This window comes from Scophthalmus maximus, chromosome 9, assembly GCF_022379125.1.
Source record: "Scophthalmus maximus strain ysfricsl-2021 chromosome 9, ASM2237912v1, whole genome shotgun sequence".
NCBI classification, from domain to species: domain Eukaryota; kingdom Metazoa; phylum Chordata; class Actinopteri; order Pleuronectiformes; family Scophthalmidae; genus Scophthalmus; species Scophthalmus maximus.
The window spans coordinates 14,358,651-14,382,847 of record NC_061523.1 but is presented as its reverse complement, the minus strand read 5'-3'; the positions used below and the strand labels follow the sequence as shown (position 1 = coordinate 14,382,847).

At 39.5% G+C, this 24,197-nt stretch overlaps 1 long non-coding RNA gene across 7 annotated transcripts in view; it reads left to right on the top strand.

Moving 5' to 3' along the window:
* Positions 1-23,396: 23,396 nt before the first annotated feature.
* The window catches only part of LOC118318981, a 55,551-nt gene continuing 54,750 nt past the window's right edge, over positions 23,397-24,197 (top strand). For all 7 annotated transcript variants that reach the window (XR_004795874.2, XR_007031504.1, XR_007031503.1 and 4 more), the window contains exon 1: positions 23,397-23,700. This is a non-coding gene — a long non-coding RNA (uncharacterized LOC118318981). The remainder of the gene's footprint in view (positions 23,701-24,197) is intronic.

Below are 24,197 nucleotides of genomic sequence, written 5' to 3'. Positions count from 1 at the left end.
TCTTCTTGAAAGCTGTTCTCTGAAGCCATGGCTATAAGGGAAAACAATTCAAAACATTTGTACAAATGCAAATCAAAAGTAATGTTTTTCTACAAATGAGTCCTTTGGTTTTTCAACCCCAAAAGTCACTTGTAAAGCAGTTCCTATCTGCAGTGACACAGAGGAGTGTCAGTAGTAGTAGTAGGAGTAAACAGGAGGAGTGAGAGGTCCTGTTTTCAGTGTAAAATCCTTGTTTTTTTGACCAGTCGACAACACAGCGTCTGATTGGTACAAATTGGATTCAAAATGGACGGCTACAAGTTCGCTAACAACAACAGTAGCCTTTTACGTCTCGAAAAACGGGATAAAAATGATCATTAAAGACACTCAATGTTGGATTTATGATTATGGACATGTTCTGCAAATCTTCAGAAAGGACCACGATCGCACGTTATTCCTGCCTGGAACGGCGCGAGTGTTAGCTACCCGTCAAAACAAACTGTAAGTTGCTGGCATAAACTGATCAAATATTATGAGGACTTCTGTAACATGACGCCTTTTCGGTCTCATACGACAGGTTCGGGCTCAGACACGTAAACTCAACACCTACTGACCATGAGTTTACATCGCGAATGTCAAATAGTGAAGAAAAGAAAAAAACTAAAGATGTTGACCTCATGGTGGTGGTTGTTAACATCAATCCAATCCACAAGTGCTGCTAGCAAGGCTAAAAAATAATGGATAAAAATGTTTCTGTGTGGTTAGAAATTCATTAATAACATCTACCACTTAATTTTATTCTCTCAGGGCTTTCCTGCCTAAATAAGAAAAGACGATGATACATATATAGTGTCGGCTTGCCTGATAGGTAATAAAGAGAAGCTAAGTTCACATCATGCCCCTTTCGCAGTGAGGAAGTACATCAGAGAAACTGCTTTTACAGCGAGTTCTTTGTGCAAATCTAAAGACAGTATCACAGGGCAGCCACTGTGCCTGACGAGCCTGTTCACGCTCAGAACACACACACAGCTTTCCTGCAGTTAAGGCAGCAAGTCCCTGAAGCTCTTCCTCCATGGAGTTTATTGTCAGAGCCTCTCCGATGGTAGGACGCTTCTCCCTCCTCTTTGAAATCCGGAAGATCAAACAAAACAACAGTATTGATGCAGGGTGTGTTGTGTTTGTGGTATGAATATATAATCAATTTCCATGGTTAGAGGTTTTTATTTGCTGTTGTATTGTTCTATCTATCTATCTATAAGGCCACATTTTAACTTATTATGTATATGACATTATCATTTTTAAAACACATTTTCCAACCTTTCAGATTTGATCATTTCTTTCCTTTTATATAAAACCTGTGAAAATCAAGTTGAGACAGAAATTAAACCGGGGAAAAAAGAAAAATCCTGAATGTGCTTTGAAAAATGGAGAGTAACAATGATATATTTAAGGAGCCGGGCTAAATTATGCAAAAGCACTGCTATGGTATGGTCTCTTTTCAAAGTGGTATTATTCTAGGCAATCAACCTTTACTTTCAAGAACATCTATTCAACAATGGCAAATGAAAACATGGTGGGATGAAAAGAAAGAGGCAACAGGGGAAAATCAATATAGCAATTATGTGTGCAGATAATGGACATCAAGGTGTTATTTGGATTGACCGAAAAAGAAGAGGTAACATAAAGCCAATTGGAATAGTGTAAACATTTCATTGTCTCACATCTGGCATTCTGGCATGGATTTAGTGTCACCAGTCTCTCGAAAAACCAACAGTTCTTTTTGTTGCTTCCCTGCATTGCCGCGGCATAATTAGCATTAATTTGCACCACCTATTCATTGGGTTCTTCCTGTGTTTGCAAACAATCACCAGCCTCTGTTGAAGTTCAGTTTTCTAGTGTGTTTTTATCGGTTGGGCAAGCTCTCAAAGCAGAAACAGAAACAAACAGTGATTAGCTAATTGAGATCTGAGGCAACAAAATTCACCCCCACCCACATTCACAAACACAAGCGACAAGTCTAGGAGCAAAATGACAGATAAATGCTTACATGGGCGCACGCGCACACACACACACTCACACACACACACACACACACACACACACCTCCCCTTCACACTTGCTCAAAGGAGGTCACCTCCGGCTCTGTCGAGCTTTGAAGGTGGGTCAGAGATCTGGATTGGATAACTGGAGGGAGTTTAGAGAGCAGACATTTGACAAGCATGACAATGCTCTGACAGCCCTCATTGGGCCATGATTAATGACTGACATCCCCGTCACCTGTCTCAGACAGAATGCAAATGCAGCACTGTGAGGAAATTACCCTAATGCGGCTCATAATTGGATGCAGTAGGTATCACGTAAAGCCGAGATGCTATGTGGCTTTACGCTACTGAAGCAAGGCTTCATTGTAGAGGACGCCACAGAGATGGCGAAAGAGATGCTGCAGCATTATTGGAAATGCCCGCCAGCAAATCCCTCTCATTTGTAGTAACACACTGACATTTAGCAGTGTGTGTAGAAATAGCAAAGTTGATGTCTGGTGTCTTGAGTTGAAAAAGTCATTCCCTGGCTGCTCGCAATAATCAGTTTTCTGTCACTGTTTGGTCAAATGTTACTGAATTATTGCAGACTTTTTTTATACCACACACTGTAGCACAGACAGGGGCGGACGTGCCAATACATTTTGAAAATTAACTGTACTCATACCACATTAAGGCACGAGTGCCAAATGTATTCGGCCAGATATTGAGTAGGTGCTCTAGGTGCTCCTTTCAAATATTTGGCATCAGATTTTAATGAATGTGCATAACTGATATCATGCACGGACATTTGTCATTGAGGGTTTTGACTGGAACTGCAAGTTCACTTTATCTCCTCAAGGGCACTGAGTTCCTGTGTAATGGCTATGCTAATCAGAAAAAAATAATGTTTAGCATACATATAATCAAACTATTCACACAAAAAAACAAAGGAATTGGTTCACTGGAAGCACAAAATATATTTTCAATATTCCTCAGACAACATCTAGATTTGTTCCTTCACTTTTGTCAAGCTGCAGTGTTGCTCCCTGGTATGGTTCCATTTAGTAAAATCTCGATGAATACAAAGTTAAAGCGAAAATTTTAAATGTTGCAAAAAGCAAAGCAAAGGAAATGTGAATTAGGTTTTTGCACCAACTAGATTGGACCTTAAAAAACTAGGATTTGTAGTGATGTTGGAGGGCACAGGCTGCGACAGGCATGGCTGTAATAAACAGAGAAGAAGAAATAGAGTTTTTCTGCCAACCGCTGAACTCCTTGATGGAAAAGAACAAGAATGTCATGCAACCAGTCGCTTTGGCCATCTCCAAAAGAAATGAATAGTCAGAACTTCTTCTTGTTTTTGTCCTTTTTCTTCTACTCGAAACAGAAACCACTGATCAGTCATGTTAATTGAACATTCGCTACACCGGACCTATTGAGAAAATGTGTTTTCATCTCCCATTAATTCCATAAAGGAAGGGAGGGGGTGGTCCATCACAAAGCGACCTTGTGATGCTGTTGAGTGTTGGTGGAGGGGACACTTCCATGACACCCCCCTCCCCTCCACTATCGGGAGTAAGTGTTAACAAGCTGGACTGCTTGTTAAGGTTACTGCAATTACAAAGACAAACAATTATTTTTTTTAAAATATGAAAAAAAAGAGATATACAGTAATGAGAAAATTTGAGATTCTGTATGTGTTCTTGCAAAAAACAGACAAGGCTGGATATCTCTAGTGAAGTTTCTCATTATCCTGATTGCATAATAGATATAATCAAGCAACAATGTCCAATTAGGAGTGCATGAGCATGCCTCTAGATAAAAAAAAGGGGAATGAAAGTGATGAACGAACAATTGACACTGTAAATTTGTTTGTATGCAACACTGGGGTCGCTCCCTAATCAGAGAATTATTAATGAATCTAGGAGCTTAAGGGGTAAAAAAACCTTTTGACGTATATCTGTGATATGATGGAGGCTGTGGGATGTGAACAAACAGTCCTTTCCAGGTGGTTTGAGTGATTGCCTAATCCCCCGTAGCTAGATGATTGCAGAGCAAGGTCAGTTTGAAGGCCCAGACTGATTGAGTGCTGTCTGTGGTCGGGGGCTCGCTCGACTCTCCGAAGCCATTAGATGGACAGCACCTGAAGATTCACTCTGGAGATGTTTTTAACACTTGAACCAAACCTGTCCAATGTGAATGACATTGGTGTGCCAGTAATTATCAGGGTATAGTGACAAAAAACAAAATAAACAACTATCGCCTGGGCTATGTTATAATCAGATGGGAAAACAGATGATTTTTGGATTGTGATTATAATAAGAGGAGTGGTTGTAGTGCAGGATTCAGGTTGAGGTAGTTCTGTGTATTTTAAACCCTCTCTCGTTGACTTCTAGATTTTTATGGACACCCTGTCTATAGTGTTGGCTTGAAAAGTTGTTGATAACCACATTATCATCCCCAATTGCTTACTCGCAGTTCTGCCTGATTCCCGTATGCATGGCATCAGGTATCGAACATTTTTTTTGCTAAATAAATTGTGTTGTCAGCGTTGTCAAGCTGCATCTTGTACCACACTGACACCCGTTTCTTCCACAAAGCGTCATTTTGTTACTAAACTGGGTAAAAAAGTCAGCGTTTCCTGCGGCTGCAATTGGATCACCCCCTACCATTCCGTACATTCTAACGCCGAGGGAAAGCGCCGTTCTGTACATCAAACTCCACTAGTCTGCAGCAGAAATCCTTTGTGCGGACATCTCTGTGACAGCTCCTTGGCAACTTGTGCGCCTGTGTGCCACAAGCTCCCTAAGCTGACTGTTTGGATCAAGTGGGAAGAGGCAGCAATCCCAAAGAGAACAAAATAGCAGATCCCAGCAGCTTTCACAGGCAGCGCGATGAGATTTACTAGACTACTAGAGAGCAAGGTGTGGAAGAGAAATAGAGAGGGGGAGGGGCATAGATGTACTTTTGAAATGTCAAGCTTAAAATGTGGTGCCAGCATGCAAATTTGTAACATAATAAACTGGAGACATTTTTATTTCTTTTAAAAGCCTTAAGAAATTGATGAAAGCCCCCCCCATCCCATATCCCCTTTGAAGTGTAAAGGTTATCATCTGTTCCAAATTACAATTTTTTTTAAACTTTTTTTTCTCAACTATTTGGTTTAAAATTGGCATTTTTAACGGAATAAATAAATACAAAGTGAAATCAAAGACGATTTTTGGAGCCCTCCCCCCACAAGTCTCCTTTTTAATCCCCTAAACCACACATGGATACGAGCTCTCCACTGCTGGCCAACTGAGCTTTAAATACACAGGCAGAATTGTTTCCAGTCCAGTGGACACTCCACATCATTTAATGTATTCTAGTCTATTACCACTTTTTGTTCTGACACCTCATTCTTTCCCGCCAATATACGAGGGGGGTCATTCAATAACTGACACCTCTCTTCCATACCGTGGTCACATCTCTGTTGCTGTTTGAGCATGTGTCACAGCTGAGAGGCCTGAATTTCAAGAGATATATCTGCTGACAGAGACATACCATCACTCCATGGGCTGACGCTCACACAGGAAATGTAACACAGTAAAGGTGCAGAGGCCGTGACGCTTTCATCTGAGATAATTGATCAAAGCAGACAACAGCTGATGTGTGCAAGTCAATTGCAGGGGGCATGCTGATATATCTCTAGCATCACATTAGTCGCTTTCATTGATAGGTTGGCTTCATGATCAACTGGAAATCAACCTGGAAGGAGGTTTTCTCTGCAGAAATATGCTTACATTTTGGTCAAATATGACCTTATTGCTATAACCTGAATCCAAATCTCTGACTGGTTAACAATTACATCTTTCCATTTGGGGCATTAATATGCCTCACCACACACTCGACAGGCCGCCCATACAAGGCACTGGAAATGAGGCATCTATAGCTGTCATGGTGAACGTGCACTGGGAAAACCGTTCTGACTAAAAAAAACAAGCACACCCTGGGACTTCTCAAATGCCACTTAGCATTCAAGGCGTTTGTGATTCATTAGTAGCCCAGCAGACTGGTTAGATGGAAGCATCTGTTATTTGGTTTCAGTCCTTATGCCATCAATGTCACAAATAATCACATACAACAGGTGCTTTTGAAGCTACAGGTACTTTAACATCCAACCTGCTCCATCATCAGTTTAGTTCATGCAGTCTTTTGTGAGTGTTACTGAGAATGAGACACCCTTTTTATATTATTTTGTGAGTGTTAAGCTTTACTAAATAAGTAGAATATTTTGCTTGCAGCCCATTATTGACAGACAAAGCTTTCGGTCAAAGAGCTTCACAAGGTCTACATTTGCCATAAAGACACAAAAAATACATAAACCCAAAATGAATTGATGCTAGAAATAAAAAAAATAATTTAAAAACAACTGCATGTGAATGTGATTTTATTCCTCATTTTCGTATATTGTTGTCCAATAACCTTTGGTATTAGTCTGCAGCAGAAAATAGTTATCATTACATTTAATCAATTTTTTATATATTCATAGGTGAGTTCTGGGAGTCATAATAGTGCCGGGAGACTGTTGTTGTTTGGATTTTTTCATAGAATTTTGTTAACAAGAAAAAGCATATAGAACATTTCGTACCTTATCCTTTAAAGGCACAATCTCTGTAAATGGCATGAAGACCAAGTTAAGTGACTGTATTTCTTCATGTTGTACAACATGAACCATGGTTTTGACACTGTAATTGAATACGATTTAGTACGGTATATCTGCCAAATAGTAACTCTATGTAGTGAATAGTATGCAAATTATTTATTATTCATTTAAGAATATCCCAATCTGTTTTTTAAAAAAATAGTACAGGAACACCACATAATATGGCTTCAAAAGCCTCACATAGCATTATGCAGTGCACTCTGTTGGTTGTGTTGATTGATGGTGTAATGCTTAATTTGCATTGCAATACCTTGAGGAAACAAACACATACAACATCTACAAGTGGAAAAAACACATCGTAGCTCACAGAGAACCCGATTGTGTTATTTATTTAATATCTATCTACACAGAATGGGATTTTGGTGATCTAACAGGCTTGCTCCTATCAATACACCTCTGTTCATTCTTCATCGCAAAAAACACTCCGATTCAGGAGTAGTGAGGTTATCTATGTAGGAGTGGACAGTTTGGTCACAGGCGAGAAATGAAGATGTCAAAATGAAGTTGTTTTTTTTCCAACTCTCTGTTGAATGTTTATTGGCTCCTGTGTGCTCCTGCGAGATATACTGTCCACTTTATTCCTCCCCTCTGAAGTAGCCCTGACACAAGTTGAGTTGGAGGGTTTCTGACCCACCTCGACATATCCCGTCCCTGCTCAGAAAAGACATCATCATTACCAGAGGCTGTGAACTTGACACTTCTTTGAATGGGTGAAGTGGTGGAAGTGAAGATGGCGTGATTATGTCCACAGGAGGCTTCAACATCCATCCTCAAAACCTACAAACCTACAAATTATTGTGCAAACACACAACGGGGAGGATCTGGCAAGGCATGGACAGCTCTGCTGAAATGGGAGGGGGAACACATTTCCACATTAGGCGGATGATCATTTAGCCTCTGTCCATTGTAAATTGCGGAATAGGTTCAAATAAATGAGGTACAACTTTTTTTCCTTACAGGTAAACTTTGGAATATACCGTTATTTTTTTTGGTGATCTTACCAATGTCTCTGGTTTTGCAATGTGACATTATTTGCTTCCAATTCATACTGTTGATTCAGAGATCTGACGATCATGCGATCATACGTTTATTATCAAGAAGCAAATTGTTTCACTTTAGTCCATAGCTTTACATCATTGACATTAATTATAATGTGTGATATCAGAGTTAAGCATCTGGTCGGTCCCACCATCCAAGCTGTTTACAGTGTTTTTGATATTTAGTCTTAAGTATCTTATATCATGTGTGTAATGTTTATTATACAGCTTAGGCACAACTCAACAGCTGTGTGGACTCTTTTCTGGGAATCCATTTGTTATTAATTTTTTTGCTGTGATCCATGTTCATTAACGAGATAAAATTGAATCATGGTAACACATCGTATATACCAATTACTATTCTATTCTAAAAAAATATAATAAGTGTGGGGGGGTTATTGTTTATGTCATACTCTGTGTACATTGCAGATCTTAGACTTAGCTTTTGATTGGCTTCTAGACTAAAGCTTTATTTTCATACATATGGACAAAATTAAGTTCAGAAATATACATGTGTTATTTTTTGAAGCATATTTAAGGGGAATCCCTTGAGACCCATTAAAGACTATGGTGCAAAATCTGATTTCTGAGTTTTAAATTGCTGTGGACAAAATAGCAATTTCGGGGTTATTCAAGTTACGATGGTGCAAGAGATCTCTCAGGCTTGTCGACCTTTATCTCTTCAAACATCAGAATCCCTATACAAAAAAGCAGAAAATGAGCTATTGATTTCCCGTTTTTCTTTTTCCCCCTGACTTTCTTATTCCCCACCAGTATTGTCATTCCATAGTCTAAATGAAGGTCAGCATTGGTTTCCTTGTCAAGCCACAGAGATTCACAGCAGAAATATAGCAACCTGTGTTTTTGAAAGACAAAGGTCTTACAAGGCCGGAAGAGGTTGCTTTTGTCTTTTGGGATTAATTGGCTCAATAAAACTTTTCTCTTTAGATAAGCACAGTTTCCAGTATGTGCTGGATGTGTGCACAGGAGTATATGAAATGCATACAGTATGCCCACACATACACAGAGAAAAGCAATGTGTTGTGTATAAAGAAAAAAACAATCAAGACAATAACAAAATGTTGGATGATCAAAGAAATTAAATCAATGAAATGCAGAGACTTGGTCTATGGCAATGAAACAGGCCCTGATTTTATCCAATGCCATCTTTGCATCACATTTTAATAATTTGTCAACTCAATATAATGATTTTTCAAAATGGCAAATCATGAACCGTTGCTTCCCAGATTAGGATTTTATCCATCCTCATCTCTGGTGAGAGGAACCTAAATGCTCTCTAATATAGACTGAACTGTCCCAGCAAATAAGACTACGAGTGGAAACTATGGGTCTTTCCCCTGTCCGTCCCCTCAGGATAAGCGTCTACATTTCAATGATCTATCACAAGCTATCATATCTATCTGGAGTAACTCCCCAGCGGACCGTGAGATCAAATGTTTGTTACGTGTCGAAGCCTTTTGTCCTGATGTGCATGTAATCCTCCAAGCTTCCTTGCTGTCTAAATTAACTTGAGAGAAAAGAATAAAAGTTGAGGTTTTCTTTTTACTTTCACACTCACAGGGTGACCTAATCAACAGCATCGTTTTATATGTGACCCTAGATTGTTTTCCTGTCATCTGATAGGTGGTGGCAAAGATTCCTGTCACGTTGTTCAGTACATCAGCGGGATCAAGCGCTTTCTTGAATCTGCTGCGACATCGGTGTGTTTGACTTGGCGTGTCTCATCTCAATTCATCACCTCCCCAAGGTGAGCACGCTATCTTGCCAAATCCGACTCAGTGTACAGTGCAGAAGCCTTTTTTGCATATTATTCACAATAGTTTATGGTTTACTGAGCAGGTCACTTCCCCTGCTTGCTTGAACAGCTGCTTCAGTGACGCCCCCCTCTCTCTTCCTAACAGGGGTTGGAAGAAGGCTCTTGTGCTGCTCGCTGTCAAGTTCTCCTCTGCTTGTGAGGCCTGGTGACCTCATGCACAGCCTTTACTGGGGGCATATGAATAATTTATCCTTTGAATTTAGCCCAAACCTGACATTTCGATGTTTGATGCCCACAGGCTTTGACTTTAACAATACAGATTGTGCTCCTTTCCTCTGCACATTATCAGATAAGGTCTGAAAGCACAGCCAGTGCGCTCAATATCAAAACCATGATGTATGCTCCACACACTGGATTCCTCTATTCTATTAAATCTTGCTGCAGTATCTCAACCCGTACAATTGGGTTCTGTATAGGTTGCAGAAAATTTGAGTTGAGTTGAAAATATTGTGTTCTGTCAATCGGAGGATACATTTAATAATCACCATCGGGAAACCCTTACACAAGAAAATAGCAATAGGATACATCAGGGAGGAATGTTAGGAAATAGTGCAGAACAGAATGAAATAAACATACACAAAAGATCAAAAGTAGACATTTTAAGATCTAGATCAATTTGACCTCCAGTTTGATATCCATGATTTACCTGAATCAGTAATACAATACATAAAATACAGCAATAAGAGCAAATCACCAGCAGTAGTTGCAACAGAACAAAGTGGGGAAGGGAGGCACAGTATTAGACGGACAGCCTTATTGACAATTTTGCTTCTTTTTTTCAGCTTTTACTAAACCCAAACTCCACAATGCCTGTGCTCAGCTTTTTGATTATTCATGAAAAGAAGTCTGTTGCATGGACCTAAATCCCTTTTAGGTGAGTAGTCTACGCAGGCCTCTCTCATGCAGTGTCTCTCTTTTGTCAGACTGGTTTGTTGATGCACAGGTACTTGTAGGTCTGCACCATCTGCACCTCTTCACCCTGAATGATGACAGGTGTCAGTAGCTGCTCGCTCTGTCGGAAATCCACAATCGGCCCCTTGATCTTACTGACATTTAGCTGCAGATGGTTCTCCGTACTCCACCAGACACCCACTATAACAAAATCATCAAAGAACTGCTGCAGGGTGCATGATCCGGAACTAAACTGGAAGTCAAAAGTGCAGTGAGGGAATCATGACGGCAAGTGACCTTTGTGTATTTAAGTGGGTAGTATTTGTTTCTTTGATGATCCAAGCAGATAAGAGCCAATTTACAGAGCAAATTATATTTACTGTGTTGCTACTTTGTTACACTGCACTGCACATGTAACAGGGAATACATCGACACATCAGGTCTGAATATTAGTAGCTCACCGTGATTTTTTTGGTGCCTCTGCAACAATGTATGTCCGTCATTTTGTGAACGCGATATCTCAGAAACGCAAAAAAGGGATTTCTTCAAATTTTGTCGTATGTTCACTCAGACTCAAGTATGAACTGGTAAGATTGTGTTGGTCAAAGGTCAAGGTCATTGACACAATTTGTCAGGAAGTTCTTTACATCTGGCACATTCACTTAGACTCAAGGATGACCTGATTAGAAGTTGATGGACATAGATCAAGTTTACTGTGACCTCACAAAACACTTTTTCTTTGTCTCATGAACGCCAAATCTCCAGAATTCTTTGAGTTGTTTTTTTTCTTCACATTTGTTTACTTGGACTAATTAGAATTTGTTGGTCAAAGGTAAAAGCACGACATATGTTTTTGCCATAACTAAGGAAGAGAAAAATAATACTTTATAACTTTTATTAAATTTCTTCATCTTCAAGTCAGGCTTCAAGTATCAACTACATGGACAAACATGTTTCCATGTCTCATACTGTAGTTTTTCTTTAATCTTCTGACATAACATCAGTATTGAAATCCTGACAAACATCATATTGTGGGGAACATAATTTGTTTAATTAAGTGACTTTAAATAATGACTTTTACTGTAAATAAGTTTAATAATAGTTTTCACCTTTTTACTTTTTAAAATATTATCGAAAAACCTTAACCTCTGTTTGCACCTTTTGTTCAGCATTTGACTCTGTAAAACTTGTTAGAATCGTAGATACTTCTGAATGCTATACTTTGAAAAAAAATTAGGGTAAAAGAAAAGAAAATATCCTCTACATCCGTTGCAGTCAGTTCTTTGAAATACAGTATACAGTTCACCTTGCTAAAACCTTGGATGACTTTTCTCATTCAGCAGTTCATATTATATATTCAACTTTTCAGCCTCTCTCGTACAAAAAGAATTGATTGGCTGAATACCATTTATTTAACTAGCATGAACTTGACTGATACAACGAAGAAGTTCAGTTTGCTCTACAAAATGTCACTTGCATCAGTTGCAGGTATGACAGGTTCACATGGAATCTTTTCTTTGTTATTGTTCATATCCAATAAAACTCACCCTTATAGTTTACTTTGAGGGACGTTTTCTAAAATGTTGTACTCTGGCATTTTCTTAGATTTGACTTTTTTTCCCCCCAAGGACATCTCCTCCTGCTGCCAAGACCTGTCAGGTAGGAGCATCTCATGGTGGAGGGGTGAGAGGACACCAATTAGAAAGCCATCGTTGGCCAACAGAGCCAGCGGCACAGCTTGCCACAGGAAGTGGGATGTCTGACTTCCTGCATGGGGTCACAGCTGTTTGCGGGGAGGTTACTGCTACGAGCCAATACGTGGTACCATTTAGCGTGTGATGAGGCAGGCCTCATTTGAATAGCAAAGAACCATCTCAATGTCACCAATAAATTTACATGATATCTTCCCTGCTACAGCTGGGATCAGAGCAGGGACTTTGCTGGAATTAGGAGAGTGTGACAATGTCAAAGGAGCAAGACCAGCCCATTTCAAGTTGGCTAGTTTTTAGGCAAAGATTTGTTCTTTATTTAGTTATAGTCACACATGAAAAGAGAAGCATTCTACACAAAAAAACCAAAAAATTTATACCTGTATGTATTGTACCGCTCAACTAAAAAGTGTACTACATATTTTTTTGATATCTTTTTTTCAAATATCATTTTGAATGATAGTAATTTTTCAAACTGTTATGGGAGTTGGTTATTTAGAGTGATAATAATCACGTCAGTGATTTTAGTTTTTCTTCAGTCTGAAATAATTGATGCTAGATTTTGGAAAGAATCTCTTCAAACAAAAGACAAGTAATCAATAGCAAATTCTCAAAGCAACTTTTCCAGTGCATAAGATTCAAATGTTTTCACCTGAGGCAGTGAACAACTGGAAGCGTGGCAGGGATGGGAGTGTGTGATTGGCTCCTGCTATGAGCAGCTGTCTAGAATGCCCGACCCAATTACATCCTCTGATCCCCAGTCACTGGGCTGATGCACTCAGAACCATTAATCTCCCTGGCTGAGTACTATGCCATGTGTTAACAGCCAAGAACCCCCCCCCCCCCCCCCCCCCCCCCCCCACCTCACCCGCATACAACCCCAGCCCCCTCAACACTTAACTGTCAAACCCCACCAAGGTTGAAAGTCATGCCAATCATATTGACTCCTTTGACTCTGATGTCCCTTTGGGCTCATTGTGAACGTGGACAAAACTGTGATGACCGCGGAAGGGACATACACTGTAGAGGAAACATTCTCTTCCACACTGTGATCTTCGTGGTTCTGGGCAGAGGTTCAAACAGGACTTACAGTGGTGCAGGTGTGCTGTGCTGGAGAAGGGATGGAAGGACGGGGAGGAGGAGGAGGTCAAAAGCATTTTCTCAGATCTGGGACGTTAACGACAAAATATCCTGGAGCTGTGTCAGGGACCAATTCCAACAAATCATTTTCAAAAGGGACAGAAGTAAACAGTTGAGGTTTTGGGGTATTTTTTTTTTTTTTTCAGGCAAACGAAAGGCACCTTCAACGCATCATCTACAAATGGCTCTCTGGACAAGAAGAAAAAGAAAGAACAAAAGAAACAAAAGCATTTTTCTCTTTACTTTGGCCTCTCCAAATTTGCTACATTTTTCAAAGATGAAGAAAGCCTTTGATTTAAACCTTTGGTTCTCTGGCTCAACACCACCCAATAAAAACCAACCCATCAGATTGTTGTGGCCTCTTATTGGCTGTGTAACTGTGATCAATGATCATAACTGGGGAAACGGAAAGCCAAGCGAACGTACAATTAGTAAAAGTGGCTCAATCAGTGTCTGAATTACATGGGCCCTCAGTTCCAGTTTAGTGAGCCCTTTTTGTTCATAAAGATTAAGGGAGGAGTCAGGCCGTCCTCCATTGTTCCTCTAAGAAAAGAAACCCATTTGCTTTGAATGATAAATGTCTTTTGAGCATAAATCGTGTCTCCTAATCCCTTTACCAACGCAACGCAATGCAAATTGTCTCTCATTTACAGTTCACTCAAAAGAGACAATGGGGGAAGTTTGCACACAGAGCTCTGTCCTTCCTGATGAGGAGAGCTGGACTTTAACCCAAGATTAAAATTGTCTGTAAACTTAATATGTGCTCATGTTTTATCTCTCTGAATAAATGCTTCCCATTTGATTTCAATTCAACAGTCTATATTGCAGCTACCACACAAAGGACAACTTTTACTTCTTTGTGTATGAAAAGAATACTAACTGCAGGTGTGTCTTTTTTTAATAGGCCAGCTACCAGCAACTTTTATCTCGGGTCTCCAAGCACCATATGACTCATTTACCCAGGGGAAGCAGATTGACATTTAGCTGTGTGTGTGTGTGTGTGTGTGTGTGTGTGTGCGCGCATGTGCTCCATTTCAATTCCCACGATAATGGTGACTTTACCAAAGATGCAAGCATCTGAATATCTAAAGTCAAAGGGATCTGAAAAATGAAATTAAAAATGGTCCCTCGTGAACGATAGGAAAAAGCGCCAAGATTGACCAAGTTTTTAGAGCATGTTTGATTTTGAGTATCTAATTCTATCTGGTGTTTCGAACCACTGACAAAACTGACATGCAGCACATTCCCTTCCTGGAATGAAAGTTCAGAATATGAGATAACATATGACATGAGTGTTGAATATGTTCTCTGGGAACTTGCTATCTGCAACTTGGCGTGACCTTACCTTTAACATTAAAATAAACACTACAGGGCACGCTCAGCAGGTTTTATCGACGCAGTGTGATGTCCTCTCTGCCACAGTGGCTCTGAGAATAAAAAGCAAACAAATAAAGCTTGGGTGATGTGCATTCTGTGTGCCGGCAAAAATCCCTTTGTGCGTCTGTGAGCTGTAAATGTATATAAAAGGAGTATAGTCATGCTTGTGTGTTTGTCTGAATACCCTGCAAGTAAGGGGTATAGCCCATGTAATATATTAAGATCACTGTGAGTCTGTGTTTTGTTTGTGTCTGCCTGTGTGTGCTTTAGTTGGTCCTGGAGGATCACATTGTTTTCAGAAGGCCGTGTGTGGCGGCAACATCTGCTTTGAGCGGGTGATCCATCTCCTCTTAGCTGCCATATAACAAGTCATGAGGGATTTTATTCAATGAATGCTCAACACAGAGGGCTCCATCATAAAATTTACCATCTCACAAGGGCATTGTAAAAGGTTGTGCTTTTTACTTCCTGCAGCAGAGTGTTAATTTATCTGGTTTCTATCCAGTAATTACTTTAAATGAAGGACTGTTTTCTGTCTTGGATCAGAAGGATTTTTTTTTTAAAATGTATTTTACAGTAAACAGTAGCTGCATGTTATTTTGCTAATAAGAGCGTCTCAGCACTGTTGGGTAATAACAAAATATTCCCCACTGCTTATTATCATTAGCGTCATCTACGGTTGATGTACATGTCAGCATGTTTGCACAGAACACAGCAACAGTGTCAGCAGTGCACTTTCAACAGTGGCAGCATAGCAGAAGTTAAAAGTGAGCTTTCATCCCTTCTTTGGATAGAAGACTGTTTTTAAATGCCCCTGGCTTTGTTCCAAGCTCCTAGCCTCAAGCCTACGGGTCTAACAAGCATGATGCTTTGAGGATTGACTTGTGATTCAACCCAAATTTGCAAGCTGATTACGATGTAGACACAGAGTCAAGTCGAGTACAAAAATGCACTCCATATTTTTTACCAACAATGTTTTGGATGTCCGGAGAATTAAATGGTGTGCATGTTTCCTCCTATGTTTGTGTCTTTGTGAGCATGTATTTAATGGGCACCAGCTGAAACTTTGATGTAATTGATAAAAGAAGCTGTTCCCCTAATCCTAATGGCACAATTCCTTATGATCCTTTATGCAAAGACTTGCAGAGGATCAAAGAAACAGAGTTTTGCCCCAAGCAAGAAAGATGTATTAAATATGAGTTTGAAGGATACATTAACAGGATAAAAATCATGCAATTTATTCAATTGATAAGTTCAGCATTGCCTGTAGTTCACAGGCTATTTTCATCATTCATAAATAAAACTGCTCCCATAACTACTAAACCAACTATTCTCCATTCTGGATAGGAACATGCACTATTCTCTGTCTCTAATGAGCTGTTTTTTCAAAGTAAAAGTCACTGTAGGCGTGGGCTCATTACATCATTTGTCATATGTTCTCAACCGGGTGATACGTGTAGGATTCAGAGATATACTGTATACTAGTATAATTTGGCTACATTCTCTGCATGTGGTGATTTCTTTTAGCTGAGGGCTTTCATCACCCACGCGGCCGAAAAGTGATGTCAGATACAAACCAACTGAGATCAGTGGTGATTTCTATTTCACTTTGTAACGAGTCTTCTCTCCAATTAGCAAATGCTATCAACACAGAGGCATCAAAAAAGAAGCAATCAAAATGTAAGTGCAGATGAAGTTTGCATAATTTTACAAGTGAACACAAAAATATTGAAATAGTTTCTTAAAAAAAATGATCGGTGCATGACGAGAAAAGTAACAAGTCATCATCGCAATACATGGGTTAGGGTACTGTTTCCATAATTATCAGAACTGAATTGGCTGTGTAATGCTGGGGAAGTAAATCCCACGTAAAGGTAGAGTTGACGTTTTGTCTTGGGTAGAGTGAAACCACTGGCTGAGGAATAGAGTGAGACAAGTCTTGGTGAAATAATGCGCTGCTCCGTCACAGGTGATCTATAGTGTGTCAGCACCAATCACCCTGGAATGGAAGAACAGTCCATTCATCTGCTCATGGGTTATTGAAGAGGTCGGGGCTGCTTTTGAATGCCTCAAGCCCACAGCTCCTTCCAGAGGCACTATTGGATTTAGACTATTTATCTTTCTCTTTATCAGTGGCGAATGCACTTTTTTGATTAATACGTCCGTATGATTCTTCTCACTACGAAGAATCCACCCGCATGCAGCACTGGGGCTAAAGCTCCTGAGCATGAGAAATAGTTGCAATGAATATGTCTTATACTGACACCCAGTAAATATCAACAGGAGGTTTTCTGCAAAACAGATGTAAAAAGCATCACCTCAGTAGTTCTTCCAGACTTAAGTTCAAGTGATTAAAATACTTATGATTGTATGCTGAGGAAAAATATGGTATTTTAGATGCTCTGAAATGGAAACACATGCATATTGCTTAGATTTGCATTTAGACAAGTTACTATTTCAAGGTCAGCAGAGGATTCCAGTATAGCACCATAATTGTACACAATGCTAGTAGTGAATGGGTTTCAGGTGTAATGTGGATACACTCCAGGAAGTTTACATTACATGAATCCTAGTTTTTACTCCCCAAGATCTGGTGAAAATCCTTTTCACCTGATGTACCGAGATACCTTTACTCATTTCACTGCACACTCAGTTAAATCAAGCAACACACCACTGATATAATAAAAGCGACATTAATGCATCTCTAATTCTGCTGACTCATAATTTGTAGTTAAAACGCTGTTATATAATATGCAGTTTAAGCCAAGCAATTTGGTCAGAGATGTGCTCTAGCTGTGCCGAAAAATCCCATAAAGCAAACTAACCATGCTTTTTATTGGTTGCCATGCGAATTCTTTTGGAAATCTCTGATCTCTGAATAATAATGATCCGAAACGGCAAGGGTTTGTTGAGCAATATAATAGCAGAGAACTTTCCCAGACATTTGATCAGAGCTTAAACCTTCAGTCAAATTATCTAACTGGTCAAATGCATTTTTTTTTCCTCTCTGCTCTATGTAACGTCAGTCTTCTCTACATACACTTGTAGAGACAAGAGACGTGGTAACCTTTCTGTTTTGATCTTGCTGAAAGTCTAATGTATGACACTCATAATTACGGGTAAATGGATAATGCTGTAGGCGTGAAGTGCAGCCAGTACAAACTCATAGTCAATGTTAAGGATGCCCTCTCAAGTGTTCACTGCTGTCATTTATAAAACTGGCATCATTAGATTTGAAATGTGGCCATTAATGACATCAGATGAAATGTCATCAGCCCATGTCAGACATTTAGATTCTAAGCCACATTACAGTCACCCATATATATTTTATATGCCTGTGCTATAGGATGTTTCAGGCTCGAGCAAGACAACAAATGAGTGCTAAAGTTTTATCAGTGTCATTATTGAGCTGCCAGCTCCTGAATCTTGTTGTGAGGCTCTGGTTTGCTGTGCAGCAGACATGAGTGAGATACACTCTCCTTCACCAAAGTTGGCTGTTACATTGTGAACCCCACATTAAACCACAGCACACCACATCTTCCAAATTCAACCTGTGCCCCCCTGTGCCGTTCAGCACCAACTTTTTAAAGTAATTCATGATTTCATCTTAAAATTGTGGAATTTACTGCATCGCCATAAAAACAAGCATGACCAGAGAAGCACAATGCATGTTCAATAAAACAATATGAGATCATAAAGGTGACCAATAATGCGTCTCGGAGGTAGATTAAATGAAAATCAGGGAACCAATAAGGCTTGTAATAATATACTCTGATAGGCTGGCTATAAAATAGGGCAGACACTTCTGCATCTTAACATGGCATACCAAAATATTCTTTCCAGAAAAAAAGAATCAAGCCAGCAATTGACATAACTCCAGATAGCAGTTTCTGATAAAGAAACATATTTTGAATCAATTTTTGTCAGTTAGCTTAGTCATTGTTAATTTTTGACAAAGAAAAGGGATATTAATAGGTGTTCAGTTTGAGGTACAGAAAGTTAAAGAAATGTTGCCACACATTCAAGTCACCCAATATAAAAGTATTTGAGTTATTCATGATTATTTTCAATACAAAGGCACTGTGGGTCCAGTAATAGATTTCAGATAAGGTGACAGATAAAGCCAGTGGCAAAGGCCTTGGCACGGCATTGAATTTTTACAGTAAATACATGACTCTTTGTGAAATGTTATTATACCTCAGTGTCAATCCATTCTCTGGCATAAACATAGACATAACTGAGGAGATGAAAAAATGTAATGTTTAAGTTTGGATTAAATAGGTTTGAAGGTTTCAACGTGGACTACAAGTATTCTAATGGCAGCCCTATTCATACAGTGCAGGACTGCAATGCAAATCCATTCAGTCTTTCTCTATCTTCATCATTCCATGCCCAGAGGTATCAAAGCCTTTCTCTTCGTTGCCATGGAAACTTTTTACCCACTACATATCCTATTTTCACTTGTGTTTTTGTGCTTGTCTATCTCAGTGAGGCAGAGTTCCGATGGTATTCACCATGAGACACTTACAACAGGGTTTTTAAGAGCTGTTGAACTCTGAGACATATGTCAAATAAGCCATCATGGGACCTTGGCTTATTAAAATCTCGACTCAAAGGGAATTTTAATGAGAAACAGGGAAAGAAATATACATTTAGATGGAGAAGCAGAGTGTGTTGGACTAAAGGGTTAAATGCTGTTGGGAATAATTTGGCCAAAAATTGAGCAAAGGATGCAATCCTGTTAGGGAATATCTGTCTAACCATCTATTTATCAGTTTTTCTACTGTAGTAGTTAAATGAAAGCCTCTCTGCATATAACATCGTGGTGACATAACGTTCAATCACAAAGGCTCCTAAAAGTGAAAGGTATCATTTGGCCCCATTTAGCAGAGGGTTTTTTTATTACTGAGTGACTCATCTTTTTGTTGAACATTGGCCATCAGAGTAATTGTACATTTTGGGAGTATCTAGTGCTTGCTTCCTAAGCAAGAAAAAAAAACAGAATTTCACATACGAGAACATATGCGAATACCCCATAACACATGAGCCAGTTAGATGTAACAATGACCAAATGATTTAGCTTTTTGTAATAAGCTAATATTATGATTTATGACAATGATAGACAGAAGAGTCCTGATATGTACAATTGGCAGATTCAGGCATTTAGAGGTCTTCTACATCTCATCAATATCTTCACACTTGTTGGCCCTGGATTTGTTTTGCCAAATGGTTCCACTAATCACATCTGTCACTCCAAAGCTAAGACAGAAATGTGTCAGTGAAGCAAATGACTGACATTTTTTTGAAAGAGTTGCAACTGCTGCTTATTCTACTGAGAATAAACACTGGAAATGGCAGCTTTCAACTCATCTAATATAAAGTAACCGGTAGCGACTCAAGCCTACAAGCACAAAGTTGATGTATGCCATAGGGTAGATTAAACTTTTTTATTTTTCCTTTATCAATTGAATGTAAAATAGAAATTAGATAGTAGATAGTAGAGAGATATTATTTTTCTCAATAACTGCCAGCCCGATGGGTGTGATACTGGACAGGTAGTGAGAAAGAAGACTTCAGTGAGATTCATACAAGAAGTTAAGGAGCTAAATCTTTTTAACAGGTTTTTGGTTTGCCAAAATACAATCCACTATGTCCATACTAAAAGTCAAATGAGTTTGCTGAAATATATTCAGTGGAATTGTAAGATTTCCACAGTTTTGAAGCCCCCCACAATCACTTTTCTACCAATTAGAGCTACAATCCATGGTTTGAATCAGGATCTGGATTTAGGTGAGAGAAAAGGAAAATAAGATACATTTTAATGAAGATATGGCTTAAGTTGAGGCCAAGAATTAAAGGATAAAAACCTAAGTCTCTGGATGAGAAACCCAGACTCTGTACTTTAACTTGCATATTGAAAATGCTTATCTTCACCTGGACATCAACCATATTGTACAGTGTTCAATAGTTTGTTCCTTTGTTTAACAAAACAGCTCAGTCACAGAACAACAGGAGAGACGCGTGGACCGAAATGAAGAAACTCACTCGATTCAAGAAGACACACAGACAGCCTGTGGGCAGCCTGAAGAGGTAAATTGAGCAAAAACTCCATCTCCATCTAGGTTCACAGTCCCTCAGATGTCCTCCACAAGGAAGACCTTATGCCTGGTTCCTGTTCCCAAGAAGTCGACTCCATCTGGCTTCAATTACTATCATCCATTGCAATCACACCACCTCACAAAGCAGTTCCCATATGATATTTATATACAGTAATTGCTTCCGGTTGCATCTCATGTGATGAAGGTGCTGCACTGGCTGCTCTTGAACAACGTTTGTCCAAGTAAAATAATATCTGCCGTTTGCCTACTTACTTCATATTGATTCAAACTAGTTAGAGTTGGGGAGGAGGGCACTGACCAAAGTGTTATCCATTGTGCATAATCCTGATCACCCCCTCCACCTACTGGACAGGCAGCAGGGCACTTTTACATTAATATTTCCTGTCCACAGCAATCACTCTTTACAACTTCTTACAACTCCACACTGACTTAAGATAAATTTGACAGTAGTTGATTCTTAGGTGAATATAGAAACAGGGTTCTACTGCTCGAGCTTTGGAAAACTAAACTGGAGGCTGGATGAGGACCTGGAGATAGTTTAAGGCAGGGGGTCTATTAACACATAGGGGAGCCAGTCTTGACAGCTCTTTACTCATCAGGGCCCCACAGGTAAGCTTGTGCTAACTCCAGCACTGTTATGATGGTCAATACTGGTGTTTCCAGGGACACCTGGATGTGAGCAGGGATATTCGGTCATTGTAATGATACTACTGCATCGGGGACTTGATAGCAGTGTAATCTATGAGCACGGCATTCATTTCTTCCTCTCTTTCTTCTTTTTTGCTGAACTAAGACAATCAAGGCAACAAATCATTTGAAAATTAATTTAAATACAATGCAAGTAAACCTATACATACACTTACCACTGTAACCTATGGGCCCTGTCAGTGCCAAGCAATATGCAGCAATTATGAGACCATCAAGCACACATTGTTGTCATTATGCACAGACAGCTACGTGCATAATAATGGTACGTAGGTATCAAGGCAATAATGTTGGTGCATGCTTACTCAGTTTGGACATTTTGCTCTGTATGTTACAGATGTCAATCAATGACAATGAGGCACGTGAAGTACGTATTAATTGAACAAAGCATTATGTGAAGAAGTAATGCGTTGTGCTTGCGTACACTCACATAAAGGTTTGCTCATTTGTATTAATGTTATTAATTTTCTGAGTCTGTTTAGTGAATTGTTTTTGATTAATTAATTAATTAAGTTATTTATTCATGTATGTTTTTTTTAATTCATACACAATGGTATATTCATATTAATCCCCTCACAGTTCTATTTTATGTCAGTCTCTTAACAGTGGTGATGTCAGTAATTGTTTAGCTACCATATATTGCTAAACCAGCAAGGCCGACGACTTTCTGAATATGCCAGCTAATTGCAATTGTACATAATGAGGTGCAAATAAACAACACGCCACTGCTGTACATGCGGTTTGCAACTAGCCACTGCTGTAAATTGGTCACAATGAGCAAAATGCAAAGTTTGGAGATGCTACCTTTCGTGACAGCTAACAAGTTGGCTAGTTCTGTATGTTTTTCTACTAGCCAATCGTATAGGGTGTTATCTTTCTTAAAATGCATTTTACTTTGGTGTGTTTTTTATACAAAATGTTGATAGTAGTTGAAAACCTATTTTTTATGTTGCTGGACTTGCTCCCCAGGATGCCTCTGCCTCTCACACTGTATCACACCGCTATCACCTTGATCACTGATCAGACTGACTCTGTTTTAGTCGCTTTTGGGCATCACTTGTACTGGAGTGTTTAAGTGGTTATGAGAAAAGGCTACTACGGCAATGAGGCAGGGACTAGTGACATCAAATAAGTTGCTGCTAGTCCCTGCCCCATTGATAAGTTAGAAAACATTTGATATATTTCATCATCTTCTGCATTTATTCATATGGTTTTTCAATCCACAATCAGTTTGGAGTTGTATGTATGTGAACATCACCATCAAGATTTATTTTTATTCAAATATTGCCAAAGTTTAAGACTGCGAAATATCCAGAGTATCAACTATTTCCAACTAGCTATGCTCCAGGCCCCTTTTGCAGGTCCCTGCTCGAAAATGACATGCGCAAAATGAAAAGAGTATATTTCTGCAACTACAAGGTATATATGAATAATCTTGGTATCCATATAAACGTTACACTTGTGAGATTTCAGCAGAGGTGAATAATCAAGTATAGATGTTATTGGATCAAAGTAAATGAAGATGGAACACAAAATAAATGAAAGATTTCATGTCCGCCTGAAAAAAAAGTGAATATCTCCTATGTAATAATGCAGATGAAGCCCATTCCTCTTGGAATCCATAGAAACACATCTGTACATAATCTGTGCCAAATTTCATGCTGATAAAGTGAATCAGGGCAAAGTTACAGGCTTTAGTAGGGACATGGTCAGACGGACTCTGTTCCATGTGAGGTTTCTTACTGCAAAACTACTTTCATTTCCCCTACATGTCTCTGTAATGAAGACGAGTGAGCATCTGTCTCTCCATAAACGATCTTTGTAGTGCGACGTTAACTCGTCCGTCCCACGAACAGACTCTGTAGAGTACAACAGCATGTACCTCAGCAGTGCATTGGTCAAGCTGCGTGATTGACACGTCTATAGAACCGCCAGAGCCAGTAGAATCGACGGACAGCATCAAAGTCCCTCCCTAGGACACCATTCCCTATCTGTGAGGGGCCGAACCCACTGTGACGCGTTTTTTCCTCGACGCCATATGACATGCGACTTCCGCCCGTGTAGTCTAAGTAGGACGGACCAGGCGGAGTAATATCTTGAAACTATGAGCGCTCTTTGTGCTAGCTAACGGAATCGGATTTATGGATCAAAACACAACTTCTCCTGCAAATACTTCGATGGTAAGACATGATTTATGATTTATGTGTGTCGCTGTGTTGATATGAACTTTGGTCAGCGGATGGTAAGCTGAATGTTTGTCTGAGAGTAAGAGAGAGGATGCTTTGAAATGAAATGTAGCTTGTGTTGTTAGCATGTTGGTAGCAGCAGCTATCAAGTCTGACATCGGTGACATATCATGAAAAGTTGTCATGTTTATGCAATATGCTGACTCAGTTGCTTGGTGTTTTGATCACGTTTCGTGTCGGTAAAGAGGGTTGACATTGGCGTGTAGTCGAGCGTCTCCCCCTTCTGTGCAGATGCCGCATGGCTCCGTAGCTTCATGTTTAGCATGTAGCACGTGTGATTCCAAATTTTTATGTGTCACTTTTAGATACGAACATTCTTTTTTTGCTTCTTCTTCTTCGGCTGCTTATTCAATGACAGTTGGTTGGGGAGTTATGATAAACACACTATCAGAATCAGTGGACTTGGAGCTTTCAATTGATATTTAGCTTGT